The sequence below is a fragment of the Panthera tigris genome, chromosome D4 (genome assembly GCF_018350195.1).
Source record: "Panthera tigris isolate Pti1 chromosome D4, P.tigris_Pti1_mat1.1, whole genome shotgun sequence".
In the NCBI taxonomy this organism is placed as follows: Eukaryota; Metazoa; Chordata; class Mammalia; order Carnivora; family Felidae; genus Panthera; species Panthera tigris.
In genome coordinates this window covers 28638190-28654280 of record NC_056672.1, presented here as the reverse complement: position 1 = coordinate 28654280, position 16091 = coordinate 28638190, and the positions used below count along the sequence as shown (strand labels likewise).

At 39.6% G+C, this 16091-nt stretch overlaps 1 protein-coding gene across 11 annotated transcripts in view; it reads right to left on the bottom strand.

Moving 5' to 3' along the window:
* AOPEP (aminopeptidase O (putative)) overlaps positions 1–7236 on the bottom strand; it is a 340077-nt gene extending 332841 nt beyond the window's left edge. For all 11 annotated transcript variants that reach the window (XR_006210295.1, XR_006210297.1, XR_006210296.1 and 8 more), the window contains exon 1: positions 7173–7236. The gene's annotated coding sequence lies outside the window, so the exon portion shown is untranslated. The remainder of the gene's footprint in view (positions 1–7172) is intronic.
* Between the last annotated feature and the right edge of the window lie 8855 nt (positions 7237–16091).

Sequence of the window (16091 nt, the reverse complement as noted above, 5' to 3'; positions counted from 1 at the left end):
GTATCTGGCAATGTTTGAAGATATTTTTGATGGTCACAACTAGAGGGGGAGGCATATAGTAGGTAGAGGCCAAGAAGGCTAAACATCCTACACCGCACAAAACAGCCCCACAGCTTCTACATTTCTGAAGTTGAGAATCTCTACTCTGTGGTCTTCTTTAGATAATGTGGTTCCTTTCTTCAATCACTCTTAGAACATTTTAACCTCAATTCTCTTGCTCTTTCATCCTTCTGATACCTATTCTATAAAACCTTTCAACCAACTGAACACCCAAGTTTTCTACTTCTAAAGTCAGTGTACTGAACTCAACCAAAGCTAAAGAAATAAATTATTAAATAAATATCACACGACCATGCAAAAGGTGGATGTTACATATTCACAGATTCCAACCTCAATGAGACCCCCAGCATTACCAGGCAGGCAACCTTTCATGTGTCTCTAGTTGCCCCCTCAACTCCTGTTCTTTCCCCTCAGTGACTACTCTAAACTTTTACCTCTATCCCCAATCCTCCACCGAATCAGCACTCAATATCAGCAAATTTACCCACTTCATTTAGGAAAGTTTGCTACCATCAGGCAAGAATTTTCCCATATTCCCTCCCCACCTACAAACTTATTCACATTTATCCCCACCCTTCCCCAAGCGGTCCCTTCCAGGAAGGTGGAGTAAGTGTCCTTCCTGTCCCAGGACTCCCTGATCACAGCCTGTGACATCCTCTCCCACTGCCCTTCTCTGGAACCCTGCTTCATCAATCATCCAGCCCCTAAGGCCCCTCCCTCAACTTCATCCTCTCTCTCTCCACCCTTTACATCTCAGTAATAAGTGATTGTTCCAATCTCTTCTTGGGGTGGGGGGGGGGGGTACATGAACAAAAACCTTTCCTTACTCCCACATTCCCCTCCAGCTCTTCTCTCTCTCTCTCCCCTCACAGCCAAATTCCTAAAAAGGACTGTCTTCACTTCCCACCCCCATTATTCCATCTCCCTTCCAGTCCACTGCTTACATCCTACCGTGCCACAAAAATTCCACAATGGAGGCAGATGACTTCCTATTTATCAACTGCAGTAGGTTCTTCCAGTCCTGAATTCTGGAGCATTAACACACATGACCGTACCCTCCTTAAATTTCTCTCCTCTTTTGGTATTTGTGATACCATTCTCCTCTATCCCTTCCTGCCAATTTGGTGCTTCCTTCTCCCCCTTCGTAGATGCTGGTGTGTCCTCCAGCTCTAGCTTCTATTTTTCTCATGTGCAATCCATGCTCTATTCACTTTGACCTCATACACCCAGTCCTGATCTCCTCTAAGTTTTCCTAGTGAACAACACCACCATCTACTCAGTTACCCAAGTACCCCAGATTTCTTACTCTCAGCCACATGTAAACAATTGCAAAGTCTTACTGATTTAACTTGAATACCTCTTGAATCCATCATATCAATTCATTCTCTTGGCAACCTATCCAATTCAAGTCATTCTCTCTCACCTAGAACGTATTATAAGATTAAGTACATATGAGTAAAAATGGGAGTCCCTCTTACAAGTAAGGATGCTACATACGTACAATGAGGTATGATTAAAAAGAACACAGAACATTGGAACTCTTTTTAAAAAAATGGATTCTAATACCGTTTGAATATAGGGAAATCATTTAAGCATCCCAGGCTTCAGATTCCCAACTGCTGAATGAAGGGTATGAGAGAAATATCTAAGGACCCTTTGCACCCTTAACATTCATTCTATAATTCTATTTCCTCCAGACATTACTCAGACAGTTGATACCTCCAAATATGCACCATACTTGCTACATATGCAAAACATTATTACTGCAAATGAAATAGGCTGATATATCTCTCTTTTGCTGCCAAAATCTATCAAGCATATCCCAATTCCCATCAGTTTCAAAAACCAAACCTTCAACTGCAAGTGTCAAAGAAATAAAATGTAAACAAAGGAAAAAGCCAAGAAAAAATTATAATGAAATTGATTATATATATAAAAATGTTATCTGAAGATAATTTCTTCAGGAATCAAACCATGCAGAGTAATGAGTTAGCACCAAAATGAATGTGCCATAAACGATCCTGACAGTAACGTTATAAACAAAAAACTCTTTTCACACACAGAAAAAGAGTGAGGGAATTGTGCGACATCTAAAGTCAATGCCAACAAAATATATATGCAATATGAGATCTTAAAACGTTTCAAAATCTGTTTTTTCAAAGACAGGCTCTCAGAGAAAGATAATATGAACTAAGCTTTGAAAACGCAGTTTGAATGTCATTCAAATGTTATCGCCCAGCCAAATAAGAAGCACCTGTCATCCTTTTGACAATTTGGGTTCAGAGGCTCTTCTGTTACCTACTGAGCTCAGAAGTAATGTTCTATTTTAAAAACGGTATAAAAAGAGAAGGTAGAGGAAGAGTGTGGCAGGCAAGAGAATTTACGTTGCAAAATTGGTAGTGAGCCAAATGTCAACACAAAACATAGGATAAATCAACTCTGGAGCCACCTAGCCTGAGTTCAAATCCCAATTTCACCACTTTGCCAGCCTTGCAATTTTAACAATTCAATTACTTTTCTCTGTGCCTGGTTTCTTCATCTATAAAAGAGAATGGTGATAGTACCTACTTCACAGGTAAAGTGCTTGGAATAATGCCGGGCATGCTGTAAACACTGTAGAAATACTATGTAATGTTATCATGATTATTATTTCCCTTATTCTATTTAGACTAAATAATAGGTGAGAAGAAAAATTACACTATAATGCATGCTCAAGCTCCAGTTTAACACTATTACCAGGCATTTTGTTTACTGTTCAATAACATTATTTCAAGTATTTCCATTCCCATCCTCTAGAAGTTCACAAACCAAATCACCAAGTATTAAATTCATACTATATGGAATGAGAAGTCTATAAAAGCATGATTCAATATGCATCAAAAGTATAGTATATGCTATACACATACAATGGAATGTTACTCAGCCATAAAAGGAATGAAATTCTGATAGATGCTACCACACAGATGAACTCTACTACAACATGGGTGAACACTGAAAATATATGAAGTGAAATAAACCAGATACAAAAGGATAGTGTATGACTCCACCTAGAATAGGTAAATTCATAGAAACAGAAAGTAGAATAGAGGTTACCAGGGGCTGGGGGGAGGGGGAGAGGGGAATAGGGAATCATTTTTTCATGGGTATAGAGTTTCTGTTTGGAATGATGAAAAAAATATGGAAATGGATAATGGTGATAATTAAACAATACTACAAATGTGCTTAATTGCAATGAATTATATGCTTAAAAATGGTTAAAATAGTTAATTTTATATTATGAATATTTTACCACAATCAAAATCTTTAAAACATACAACCTACATTTTCAACAGGAAGTTTTAACATGAGTATCAGCTTTAATGGTACTAAAATTAAAAAAGTAGATCACTTATTCTCAAGTTCCTGACTAGGGATACCAAAGGAGTCAATATCAACTCCTAGCTTGAACTTGGTTTAAAATACATGCTTGAAAATGGGTACACACTTTGTAAATTCAATAAGGAACATTATTTAATTTTGCGTATAGTCAATTTTTTTTTTAGCTCATTGAAGACAGAAAAAGAGAATTACACTGAGAAGGTAGCTTTATATGTGACCAATGCATAATGGTTAGTTCTATGAGGAGGTATTTATCCACATAGAATCATAACATGAGAGCAACAGCATACCTGTGCAGAGCACAATAAACAGATATATAAATCAACTGGTATTCAATTCAAAAGTAGAGTGGGTTCCCATATATTGGTAAACCATAATTTAAACCACTGAAATATCCCCCAAATTCAAAACAGAAATTAAAGGTCTATTATTTTGATACATATAATAACATGAAATATTTGAAGTCTTCACTCCAAACAGTGCAACCAAAAAGCATATTGCATTTCAAAGACAAAATGAAAGTAAATTTAATAAATTAGCATTTTCCCAGAATGGCTAAGGTTAAGGCACTCTAGTTAGGATAATTTAATTCTCCAGTAAAGTCATAAATATTATATATCAAATATCATTCAAAGAATAACAATTTTCAGAGAACTAGAATGCAATTTTCAAAGAACCTAAGGCCCAAACTAGACTAATAATATTAGCAAACACTTACATGGCTCTTCCAATATGCCTGATTTGTTCTAAGCCCTTTTCATAAAGTAACTCACTTTACCCTCACAACATCTTCTGATAAAAAGTATCTTATTATTCCCATTTTACAAATGAGCAAATTGAGGTGTAGAGGGGTCAACTGTCCTGTCTGGGCTCACTGAGCTGCTAGTAAGTGACAGAGCTAGGACCTGAATAATGGAAGTGTGGTTCCCCAGTCCCTGAATGTTTTTATTTTTTTAATGTTTATTTATTTATTTTGAGAGAGAGAGAGAGAGAGAGAGAGAGAGAGAAGGAGACAAAGGGCAGAGACAGAGGCAGGGGCAGAGGCAGAGGGAGAAAAAAATCCCAAGCAGGCTCCACGCAGCCAGCGCAGAGCCCAACGAGGGGCCTTAACTCACAAACCGTGAGATCATGACAGCCACCCAGGAGCCACCCCACGCTCCCCCCAACCCCATCCCTATGGTTAATCACTATGGTTTACTATCTCTTGGTGACAGTGAGGAATGGAATACATAAAGTATAGGTAAACTCCAAATGCAAAGCAGTTTGGGTGGTCAAATATAATAAAATCTCTGAGGAAATTACCAAATTATAACACAGGACAGTAAGAGGGCACTTGTTGGGATGAGCACTGGATGTTGTATGTAAACAATGAACCACAGGAATCTACCCCAAAAACCAAGAGCACATTTCACACACTGTATGTTAGCCAATTTGACAATAAATTATATTATAAAAAAATAAAAATAAAAAATAAATTTAAAAATTTTTAATTAAAAAAATAAAATGACTGCTCTGAGCAGCATCAGGGTGGTTCAGTCAGTTGAACGTCAGACTTCAGCTCAGGTCATGATATCATGGTTTGTGAGTTCGAGTCCCACATTGGGCTCTCTGCTGTTAGCACAGAGCCCACTTCAGATCCTCTGTCCCCCTCACTGTGCCTCTCCCCTGCTTGAACTCTCTCCAAAATAAATAAATATTAAAGAATAAATAAATAAAATGACTGCTCTAAGACATTAAGAAAAGATTAAAATACATCAGTATACTTAGTATTTAAGAAGGCAAGGAATTGTTTAGGACATTTAAAATTTTTCTATCCAAAATAGTCAATAGGGTTTTCAATTCTTAAAGGGGTAAAACTTTCCAAAATCATGAATTACACATTCCCTGAGGGGTCTAAAAAGAAGGAAGAAGGGTTGTACTGAGCAATCTTGCTTCCCACTTATCTCATTCTCAAGGATTGTGTGTGTGTGTGTGTGTGTGTGTGTGTGTGTGTGTGTGTCTAGGGGGAATCATAAATTAAGCTTTCCAGGCATTTTAATTCCAGGTATATAAGAACTTAATACTAAAGATATTACAAAGTGTCAAATCATTTAGATAGATGAGTGAATAAACTCACACAATTAGATGTGACTACTGTGAAAAAGCTGGAATTTTGTCATTTATAGTAGAGTCATTTAAAAACAAACAAACAAACAAAAGGTATATGCTTTGAAGTCATACACGGACCTGAACTTAAAGCCTGGCTCCAGCATTTAGTTAGAGTTTTTGGCAAGTTAACCTCACATACCTGCGCTCGTTTCCTTCTCTGTAAATTGAGGATTAGTAATTCCTAACTCACACAAGGTTGTTGTGTGAGCTAAGAAGAAAACATATGCAAAGTGTCAAATGAAGTCCCTGAGACACAGCAGATGGTTAACAATGAGTGACTATTATTTCCATAACCTTATTCTACTTTGTCCCCCTAATATTATAAGAACCTAATCTTACCAATTAGCAAGTAATTGGCAGGCTTCTCAAAATTATATGAAGATATGCTCTATTCAAAAATGGAACATACTTAAAGACAAACACAAAACCAAACCATCACCAGATCATAGATTTCAGAATCCTGCCTTTCCTCCCATATCTATTCTGGTTGGTTTTGTAACAACCGGTGTCCCACTATCAACAATATGAATTTTTTTTTTATTTTTTTTTTATTTTTTTTTTCAACGTTTTTTATTTTATTTTTGGGACAGAGAGAGACAGAGCATGAACGGGGGAGGGGCAGAGAGAGAGGGAGACACAGAATCGGAAACAGGCTCCAGGCTCCGAGGCATCAGCCCAGAGCCTGACGCGGGGCTCGAACTCACGGACCGCGAGATCGTGACCTGGCTGAAGTCGGACGCTTAACCGACTGCGCCACCCAGGCGCCCCTGAATTTTTTTTTTTAATTTTTTGCTGTCTACACATTCCCAGTGGGGTTCTGATACTTATTTTGCTGACTAACTTTGCAAAGGTACTTGTCGCCACCGCTTGAAAACCAAAAAGGAAACTAGGAATAAGGAATATTTTAATGAGATGCTGTAACTGTTCCATCCATCTCAGCAGTTGATTGGATCCCATGTGGATCATTTATTATCACACTAGATTTTCACATTCCTTCGCCATTCCCTTATTCAACAAATACGTGCGTTAAGGAGTAAAACTGACTGACAGAAAGAATGCTCTTTAGGGACACCCAAATTCAAAGCTTGGTGATCTCAGTAAGGATTCTTGGGGCGGGTGTTGGGGGTGGTACAGGGTTGGGGGGCAGGGAAGGTGGTTGGGCTTCACTGCAAGTGGAAATTAAGAGACCTGTAAACTGTTTTTGTCTCCTTAAACACGACTGGAGATGAGTCTTGTGGAGCTAGGAGCGGGGGGGGGGGGGGGGGGGGTTAAGTGGGCCTGGAGGCAAAAGAAGGAGACAAATGCAGGCTGAAGAAGGGTCTGTGCCAGTGGGGAGAGGAGAGGTCAGGGCCCATCGCCACCCCAAGAGCTGAGGCGGAGAGAAGTGGCAGCTCAGCCCAAGTCCCCAGGACGGGTTCAGCCTCAGGAGTCTGAGACGACTCAGAAGGGATAGGGACCCCACCGACGGAAGATGAGGATTGAGGAGGGTTCCCGGTCGCCTCTAGAACAGGATGCTGCTGTCCCCGCCGCCATCGCGGCGCGAAAGGAGAGGAAGGCAAGGACCCAACTGGGAGCGTACATGTTACCTGTCTCAGTCGCCTGCCCACCGGTCTCCACTTCCGCAGACTCTGGGTTACCACGGGCTACCCCGGCCGCGTCGAGTGACGTCATCCACGCGCGCCCGGGACGCTGCCGGCCCGGCCCACCCCTTCAGGAAGACTGGGCGGAGTCTCCGAGGGGAGGTCTGCGCAAGCGCAGAGCTGCGGCGAGCGTGGGCTGGTGGGGAATGTTCGGCTGGTTTTGGGAAGTGTGGGGTTGCCCTTGTTTCTCGATTATTTCTAATTGCAAAGTCTTACAAGTATTTAGGAAAGGAAAAGTTACTGAATTACAGTAGTGCACTTTTTTCCTTATTTTTTTTTCGGCCTCTGTTATATATGAGTGTAAGTGTACATATTCACTCCACCACAATTTATTAAAATCCAACTATGTGCCCGGCAAGCAGTCTGGGGTACGGCAGTGCACAAAACAGTAATCTCTTTGTGGAGATTCCTTTATAGTTGAGAAAGTACATATTGAATAACTCAACAAATCCACATGCATTCGTAGAGATCAGAAGTGTGTGGAGGGAAAAAGTTGCCGCAGAAACTAAAGGACAGAGGGTGCCCTATTAGTTTGAGATGTTAAGGAAGTAACTCTGAAGAGACTTGTTGAACTGAGAAGAAGCCAGCTCTGTCAAGATCTGGAGGAAGAACAACCAAGAGAAGTGTTGACATGTTCGCAAGCTATGAGGAGGAAATAAAATGTGGTGCCCTTGAGAAAGTGAGAAAGTAGGGTAGGGAAAAAAACCGAAGATGAGAACAACAAGGCAAGGAGAGTCCTGATATTGCAGAGCCTTTCTGGGTTATCATAAGTGGCATGGGTTTTATTTGAAGTGTAATGGGTAGACAGTGAAGAGGTTTAGACATGCAAGTAACAGGATCTGATTTTATAAAACCGCCCTAGCTGTTGTGTATACAATGAACGATATTGTCTATAGTAGTTCATTGGAAGACAAGAAAGGATGCAAAGAGACAATTGCTTTTGCAGTGATGGTGTAAGGAATGATGGAGAAAAGTTGACAAATTTAATAATTTGGGGCTAAAGATGACAGCCTTGGAGATGGATTACATAAGGCGATAAAGGGAAAGAAAGGTGTCAAAAATTACTCCTAAATTATGGGCCAGCTCGCGAATGGAGACTATGGAGAAATGGAGTTCATGGTCCCTACTCAGTTCTAGATGATTTTTGCCAACCAGGAGTGCTGGCTTGGTGATGTCAGATCCTCTCATTTTTAAAGATAAATCAATATACGGATAAATATACAGATACTTACATAAAATTTCTTAAATTTTAAATATTAGTCACTAATTCAAATTTTGTTAAATTTTTATTTTGGACCAAACAAAACACATCTGCAGGCTACAACTTTGCCTCCTTGGTGGATATTTTCCCAGCAGGGTGACTTCATCTACTCTTGTGGGACTACAACTTGTAAGCTGATAACTCCCAAGTCTGTTTCTCCACCCAAGCCTTTCTAAAATTTCCTATCGAAATACTCAAACTTCACCTAGACATCCAGTTCTCATCTCAAACTTGACATTTAAAACTGAACTCATCATCTACCCTCACCCTCAAACCCAACCTACTTAGTTATTCTCTGTCTCTGTTAACAGTATCAACATCCACCAAGTCACCCAAGCCTAAAATCCAGGATGATCCCAGACTTGTATCTCTCCCTTATCCCACAGTCCAACTAAACATGTGCTGACCTTGATCTTCTCAATATTTATCACATCTGCCCATCACCTCCATTCTTAACTGACTACTGCCTTTGATGAAGCATTTGTATCTCTCTTTGGGAAAGTCACATAACCTTTCTGCGCCTCTGTTTTTTCACTTGTAAAATGAGAGGATTGAGCTAGTTGATTTCTAAGATCTGTTCCATTTGTAAAATTCTGTCTTCTAAAGCCACCAAACATATCACAATCACTGCCTAGAATTTTTTTGTGGTTTTTGCCTGGCTGTTTTAATACCAAAGATATTGTGAATAGGTTAACAGGGAAAAAAAGGACTTGATTAAAATAAGCAATACAAAATGAAATTAACAAATAGCTAAAACTACACACAGTTTTGTTACAGAATAAAAAATGAAAGAAGCTACTGGTTGGTAATATTGAAAACTGGAAAAATTGAGAAAAACAGACATGGCAAATGCAATTTCTCTTTTATTAAATGTTGATGGGAAAACAAATATTCTTGACAGAATTTAAATCTACAAGGTTTGTGCAGAAAAAAATCTGTCTTGGTTAATTAACCACAAAAGAAAGTTCATAATACCAGAAGCTCTAATGGCTATAATTTTTCATGAAGAAAAAAAATACTGAATTTTAACTTTACTGTAAAGTTTATATGTAAAAAAACTGAAACTGATTCCAGTAAAAATAATTTTGGTACAATGGAAAAACAAGAAACAAATTTTATATAAAATCGAACATGGCATTTCAATAGCATGATGAAATTTGCCCTTTTTTTATTCTAAAGAATTTAATATCTGATTTTAAAGATTTCGAGTAGAATTTTAAAACCTGGAGTTGAAGTTGAGAGTATGGTGATTTCTGATATTAACAGTCATTAGAAGTTGGTTTACATGCAAAATTTTTTCATTTTTGGATGCCTGGGTGGCTCAGTTAATTGAGCATCCAACTCTTAGTTTCAGCTCAGGTCATGATCTCACGGTCCTGGGATTGAGCCCTGCATTGGGCTCTGCACTGGGCATGGAGCCTGCTTGGGATTCTCCCTCTCTCTCTCTCTCACTCTCCCTCTTCGCTGCCCCTCCTCCCCCCACCCATCTAAAAAAAGGGGGGAAAAAAGAGTTTTCTCATTTTGATGATTCAGAGTAAAAAGAACTCAGAAAAGTGGACAAGTACTCACTTAAAACTCTGTGTATGGCAGCTAACCAACAACTGTAGCCAAGACAACAAACCACATGGTAAAAGCTATCTTGTTTTTCTAAGTTATTCATGCATTACCAATTATATTGTTGTTTGTTACTCATAAGAATAAGAATAAAGGTCCCCTTCCACTGTCTTTTTTCTTCCCACCTGTTTCTCATGGTTATATAGGATAAATTATATTTTACAAAGTAACTTATTATGAAAAAATGGAATCTTTTTTTTTAAAGGAATAGATTTCTAGGTTTTGACTCTGGCCTATGTCAAGTGGGTATGTTCTGTGAAGACTCTTTGCACAACAGTTAAGACTATAATTACATAAGTGCCATCTTTCCTATACAGAAGATGCGTTTAAATCTGAAACATTAAAAAGTCCAAATATTTTTGTGTCAATTTCTCATATCTCAAAATACATAGACAAAGATATTTTTAAGTCACTTTATATTCTTCATACACAAACAGCTATGTGATAAATGTTTTCTTTCAAACACAATTTTGTAAATGTCAACAAATTTTCACTCTTCACACAAACATAGATTAAAAATGAATATTTAAAGAATCAAACTCACTGCCTTTTTAAACGCTCTGTCCCTAGTTCTACATTTGTAGCTTCAGTCTTTAGATATTTTAAAATACGGTATTTGTCTTTTGATGGAAAAGAATCCCTCAGCTTGTAAAGCTGAAGTATCCAGGCCACCAAACTGAAGGAGAAGTCCACCCATCCCTGCTTTTGGCTTACCTTAACTTGCATGTTACTTCTTTTTTTTTTTTTTTAATGTTTATTTATTTTTGAGAGAGAGAGAGAGAGAGACAGAGCATGAGTCAGGGAGGGGCAGAGAAAGAGGGAGACATAGAATCCAAAGCAGGCTCCAGGCTCCAAGCTATCAGCACAGAGCCTGACATGGGGCTCGAACTCACGAACCATGAGATCATGACCTGAGTTGAGGTCAATGCTTAACCAACTGAGCCACCCAGGCACCCCACTTGTGTGTTATTTCTTAAAGATAAATCTCAAAGGTCTCTCAAGAAATTTCTCACAAAAAGCAAGTATTTTGATTGGGTCCAAGAGTGTTCAAGAAGTTTATTTTGAATGCTGCCATAATCCATTTAAAAAACAGTTTTCTAGAAAATACTGTTTTTTTATTAAAATTGTTGATGTAGGTATAATTTTGATTTAAAGGTTTATGATCACATATACAAAATCATCACCCCACAGAATCAAAATGACAGAGTCAACATCTTGTATTTATTCAGTAACTCTTGAAAATCTTCAGCTGGTCTTTCAGTTATAAAACTCACATTTATGAGTATTTATTCATGCCGCAAGCAGAGGTATTTCCTAAATTCTGGAATAATTGGAATGCGTATAGCAGATATGCTTTTCATTAATGACTGTTTTTCCCCTTGAGGCTATCAGCCCATGAAATCTGTTGATATCCACTGCGATTTAGTGCACTGGAACATTTTCAAGGGAATTTGTGGCTTGGCTCAGGTGAACTCTGTACAATAGAGGAGGGGAAGACAGAGACTGCTGGCTATTCCTCAATATCTAATCTCTTTTTTTCATAATAATAGAACCCTCAGATTTTAAATAATAGAAAATCCTATCTTAGCCAGACACATGGCCACTCAACATAAAGACAGTTCTGGGGCAGCTGGGTGGCTCAGTGGGTTAAGTGTCCGACTTTGGCTCAGGTCGTGATCTCTTGGTTTGTGCGTTCAAGCCCCACGTCAGGCTCTGTACTGACAGCTCAGAGCCTGGAGCCTGCCTTAGATTCTGTGTCTCCCCCTCTCTCTGCCCCTTCCCTGCTCACACTCTCTCTCTCTAAAAAATAAATAAATATTTAAAAAAGTATCTAGACTACCTTTCAGCCTCCCTTGCAGCTAGATGTGGCTCTGTAACTAAGTGCTGGATAATGGCAGTAAGAGTAAGTATAATGTAGCAACCATCCTTTCAAAACAGATGGGACAGGGGCACCTGGGTGGCTCAGTCAATTAAGCATCTGACTTTGACTCAGGTCATGATCTCATGGTTCATGAGTTCAAGCCCCGTGTCAGGCTTTGTACTGAGAGCTAAGAACCTGGAGCCTGCTTCAGATTCTATGTCTCCCTCTCCCCCCACCCCCACCACTCACGCTCTGTCTCTTTCTCTCTCCCTCTCATAGATAAGAAAACATAAAAAAATTCAAAACAGATGGGACATAGTTTGTGTTCTTCCCATCCTCCTGTCCATTGAGTGGAACACAGATGTGTTAGTTATTCCTTTTTTTTTTTTTTTCTGAGAGAGAGAGAGAGGATGCAAGTGAGTGAGGGAGAGAGAGAGAGAGAGAGAGAGAGAAGTGGGGCTCCCCCAAACCTGGGCTTGAACCACCAGAAGCAGGGCTCAAGCTCACCCAATGTGGGACTCAAACTCACGAACCATGAGATCATGACCTGGGCGGAAGTCAGATGCTAACTGACTGAGCCACCCAGGCGTCTTGGTTATTCCCACAGTAGCTATCTTGGGTTATAATTCAATCTTCAGAACCTTAAGGAAAAGCACCAAGATGGAAGTCCAGACCCCTGAGGACTTTGTGGACAGAACCACCATACCAGCTCTAAACTATCCATCTCTGCACTTGCACCAAGAGAAATATAGGCTGCTTTCTTTTTAAAGTCACTTTATTTTGGGTTTGTTTCTTCTACTAAAACTAACTGATATGAGGACTAGGGGTCAAAAGAAAAATACACAGTAAACGCGTTTGTGGATTGAATGTAGACCTGAGTACCAAAAAGAAAAATCCTCTCAGAGGAAGTGGAGGCTCACTTTTGTAACCCCAAGCCCCTGAGAGAACATAACAGAGGCCTGTAAGAGATACTGTCTGAAGGCATTAACTCCTAAATTCAGTTTCTTGATAAATCAGATACTTCCCTCTTGTAGCCTCACTCGTATCCTACGTAATATCCCTCATTTCCCCTGGTAACAGAACCCTGATTTTGTGGAAGAAAATCCATTGACCTCAAAGAAGATAGGCCCCTCCTTCAGTCTCAATGGATGAACAGTTACAAATCTAAACTGGTTATGGAATCCGGTTCCTCTCTGCCCTTCCTCATGGTCCCAGCTTTCCTTACAGCTAAGTTACGTCATGTGGGACCATCTGGGCAATGAAAAGGAAGGGGAAGACTGCTAAGTGCTCCCGGGACAGATTTTACCTTTCTAACAAAAAGATAGTCATAAAAGAAGAGCTAGCTGGCCTGAGGGCAAAGATGCTGGAGTGTGGCAGCCATCTTGACCTTGGATGGTAAGCCTAAGGATGAAAAGGTGGGTGCCTGGGTGCCTCAGTCAGTTAAGCGTCTAACCCTTGATCTCGGCTCAGGTCACGATCTCACAGTTCATAAGTCTAAGCCCCGCATCAGACTCTGCGCTGACAACATGGAGCCTGCTTGGAATTCTCTCTCCCTCTCTCTCTCTGTCCCTACCCAACTCGTGCCCTCTCTTTCTCAAACTAAATAAATAGACTTTAAAAAAAAGTTAAGAAAGGATGAAAATCCAATGTGCTGACAAAGGAGGAGGAGAAAGAGAGTGGATCCTGAGTCATTGCTGACATTGAGATGCTGACCCTGATATCTCTTTGGACTTCTTAGTAAACAATACTGTTTCTGGTTTTTGCCCATTAGTAAAGTTTGTTGTTGTTGCTGCTGCTGCTAGGTGCAATTAATTTTTGTTGTGTGCAATTAAAAAGGGGGCATAAGGGTGCCTGGGTGGCTCAGTCTGTTAAGCGTCTGACTTCGGCTTGGGTCATGATCTCACAGTTTGTGAGTTCGAGCCCTGCATTGGACTCTGTGCTGACAGTTCAGAGCCTGGAGCCTGCTTCAGATTCTGTCTCTCCCCTCTCTCTGCCCCTCCCATGCTCATGCTCTATTTCTGTCTCTCGATAATAAATAAATGTTAAAAAAATGTTTTTAAAGAAAATAAAGGGGCGGATAATTCCAGCATTTGGGGGGTTGTAGATTTACCTCTTCACTCTTTTCTATACCAAACCTTCTCTTCCATGTTTAAATAGTACTCCGTGCTGATGCTTCTGCTGTTATGGCTGTTCTTGCTTTTTTTTTTTTTTTAATGTATTTATTTATTTTTGAGAGAGACAGAGAGCATGAACAAGGGAGGGACAGAGAGAGACAGAGACAGAGAATTGCAAGCAGGACTCCGTGCCGTCAGCTCAGAGCCCGATGCAGAGCTTGAACTCATGAGTTGTGAGACAATGACCTAAGCCAAAACCAAGAGTCAGACGCTTAACCGACTGAGCCACCGGGTGCCCCTCTCCTGTTCTGTTTTTGTTTTTGTTTTTGTCACTGCTACCATCTTACTCTTTGAATGTGCTAAATAAACACTTATCCACAATTTACTCTACTGTACACTAGATTTAAACAATCTTTACAATACCCTTTTGCCTAGCTCTAATACCAGTGCGGTTTTTGATAAGCCATTACCACTATTTTAGGATGAACTATGAGGAGTTCACAGAAAGGAAATGGGTCTTCGTGTTCTCTAGAAGATAAAGTTTGTGCTTTGCCTTGTTATAAGAGGCCCCAGGATTTCTGGTATGAGTGGTCTACTAAATTCCCATCCACTAAAGGAAAATTCATAATTATCCCTGATTCTGTCACTATCTGCATGGCCCCAGCAACTTATTCATCTTGTCTGAGTTTGCATTTTCTTCATTTGTATAATGAGAAAATGTCACTAAATGATTTCATGCTTGTTGTCATTTTTTCTTAATTTCAAATTTCTACTTTTCTAACTTCCCCTAACTACCAAACATAGTTACATAAGCCTCTAAACTCTTAATAGAATTTCCTTAAGGATAAAAAATTAGGGGCGCCCGGGTGGCTCAGTTGGTTAAGCGTCTGACTTTGGCTTGGGTCATGATCTTGCAGTCTGTGAGTTCAAGCCGTGCCTCAGGCTCTGTGCTGACAGCTCAGAGCCTGAAGCCTGCTTTGGATTCTGTGTCTCCCTCTCCCTCTGCTGCTCCCCTGCTCACACTGTCTCTCTCTCTCAAAAATGATAGAAAACATTAAAAAAAATTCTTAAAGAATAAGGAAATTAGCCTAAAGCCTGTGTGCCATGTCTCTGGCCCATTTAATGTCACCATAGTCCAGCCACATGTCACACCTAAGGGAGTGAGCATGTTAGAACCCAGCATGGGTTGCATGCCATCATTGCCTAAGGCAGGAGTTGTGGCAAAAAGAATTCTCTCTAAAAATCCCTATGGATTGATGAGAGACAGGTGGGGTGAATGTGTCAAAATATAAATGCAGGATATGAAATGTTTGCAAGTTTTTAAAAGGAAAATCATACCAGAGAAGGATGGTTGGTAAATGAAAGTTGAATATAATGACAGGCCTAACAAACATAGGCCACAGGTCATCTCAGTGACTTGGTCAATATAGATTGAAGAGATTACTATAGATTTTATATACAGTCAATCAAACAACAGGGATCTGAGCTGTGTGGGTCCTTTTACCACAGATTTTTTCTTTGATAAATACAGTTCAGTAACGTAAGAAGTGTATTTTCTCTTCCTTACGATTTTCTTGATAACATTTTCTTTTCTCTTGCTTACTTTATTGGAAGAATACAGTATGTATTACATATAACATATAAATATATATCAATAAAACCAATTTATGTTATTGGTAAGGCTTCTGGCCAACAGTAGGCTATTAGTAGCTAAGTTTTGGCAGAGTCAAAAGTTATATGTGTATTTTTTGACAGCACAGGGTGGGGATGGGGTCAGTGCCCCTAACCCCCAAGTTGTTTAAGGGTTAACTTTATAGTCATATAGCAGTTTAGGCCACAGATCTTATTACCACACTGAAGCTGATGTGAAAAGTAAACACAGAAGAGATCCTGTGGCTTAGAGTGACAGGGTCATTTCCAAGAGCACTAAAACTGAAAATGATGATCCTTTTACTAAAAGTAAGAAAAAAAGGCACAGGAAGCCATCAAAGTATTGTCAAAATGGATGGAATACA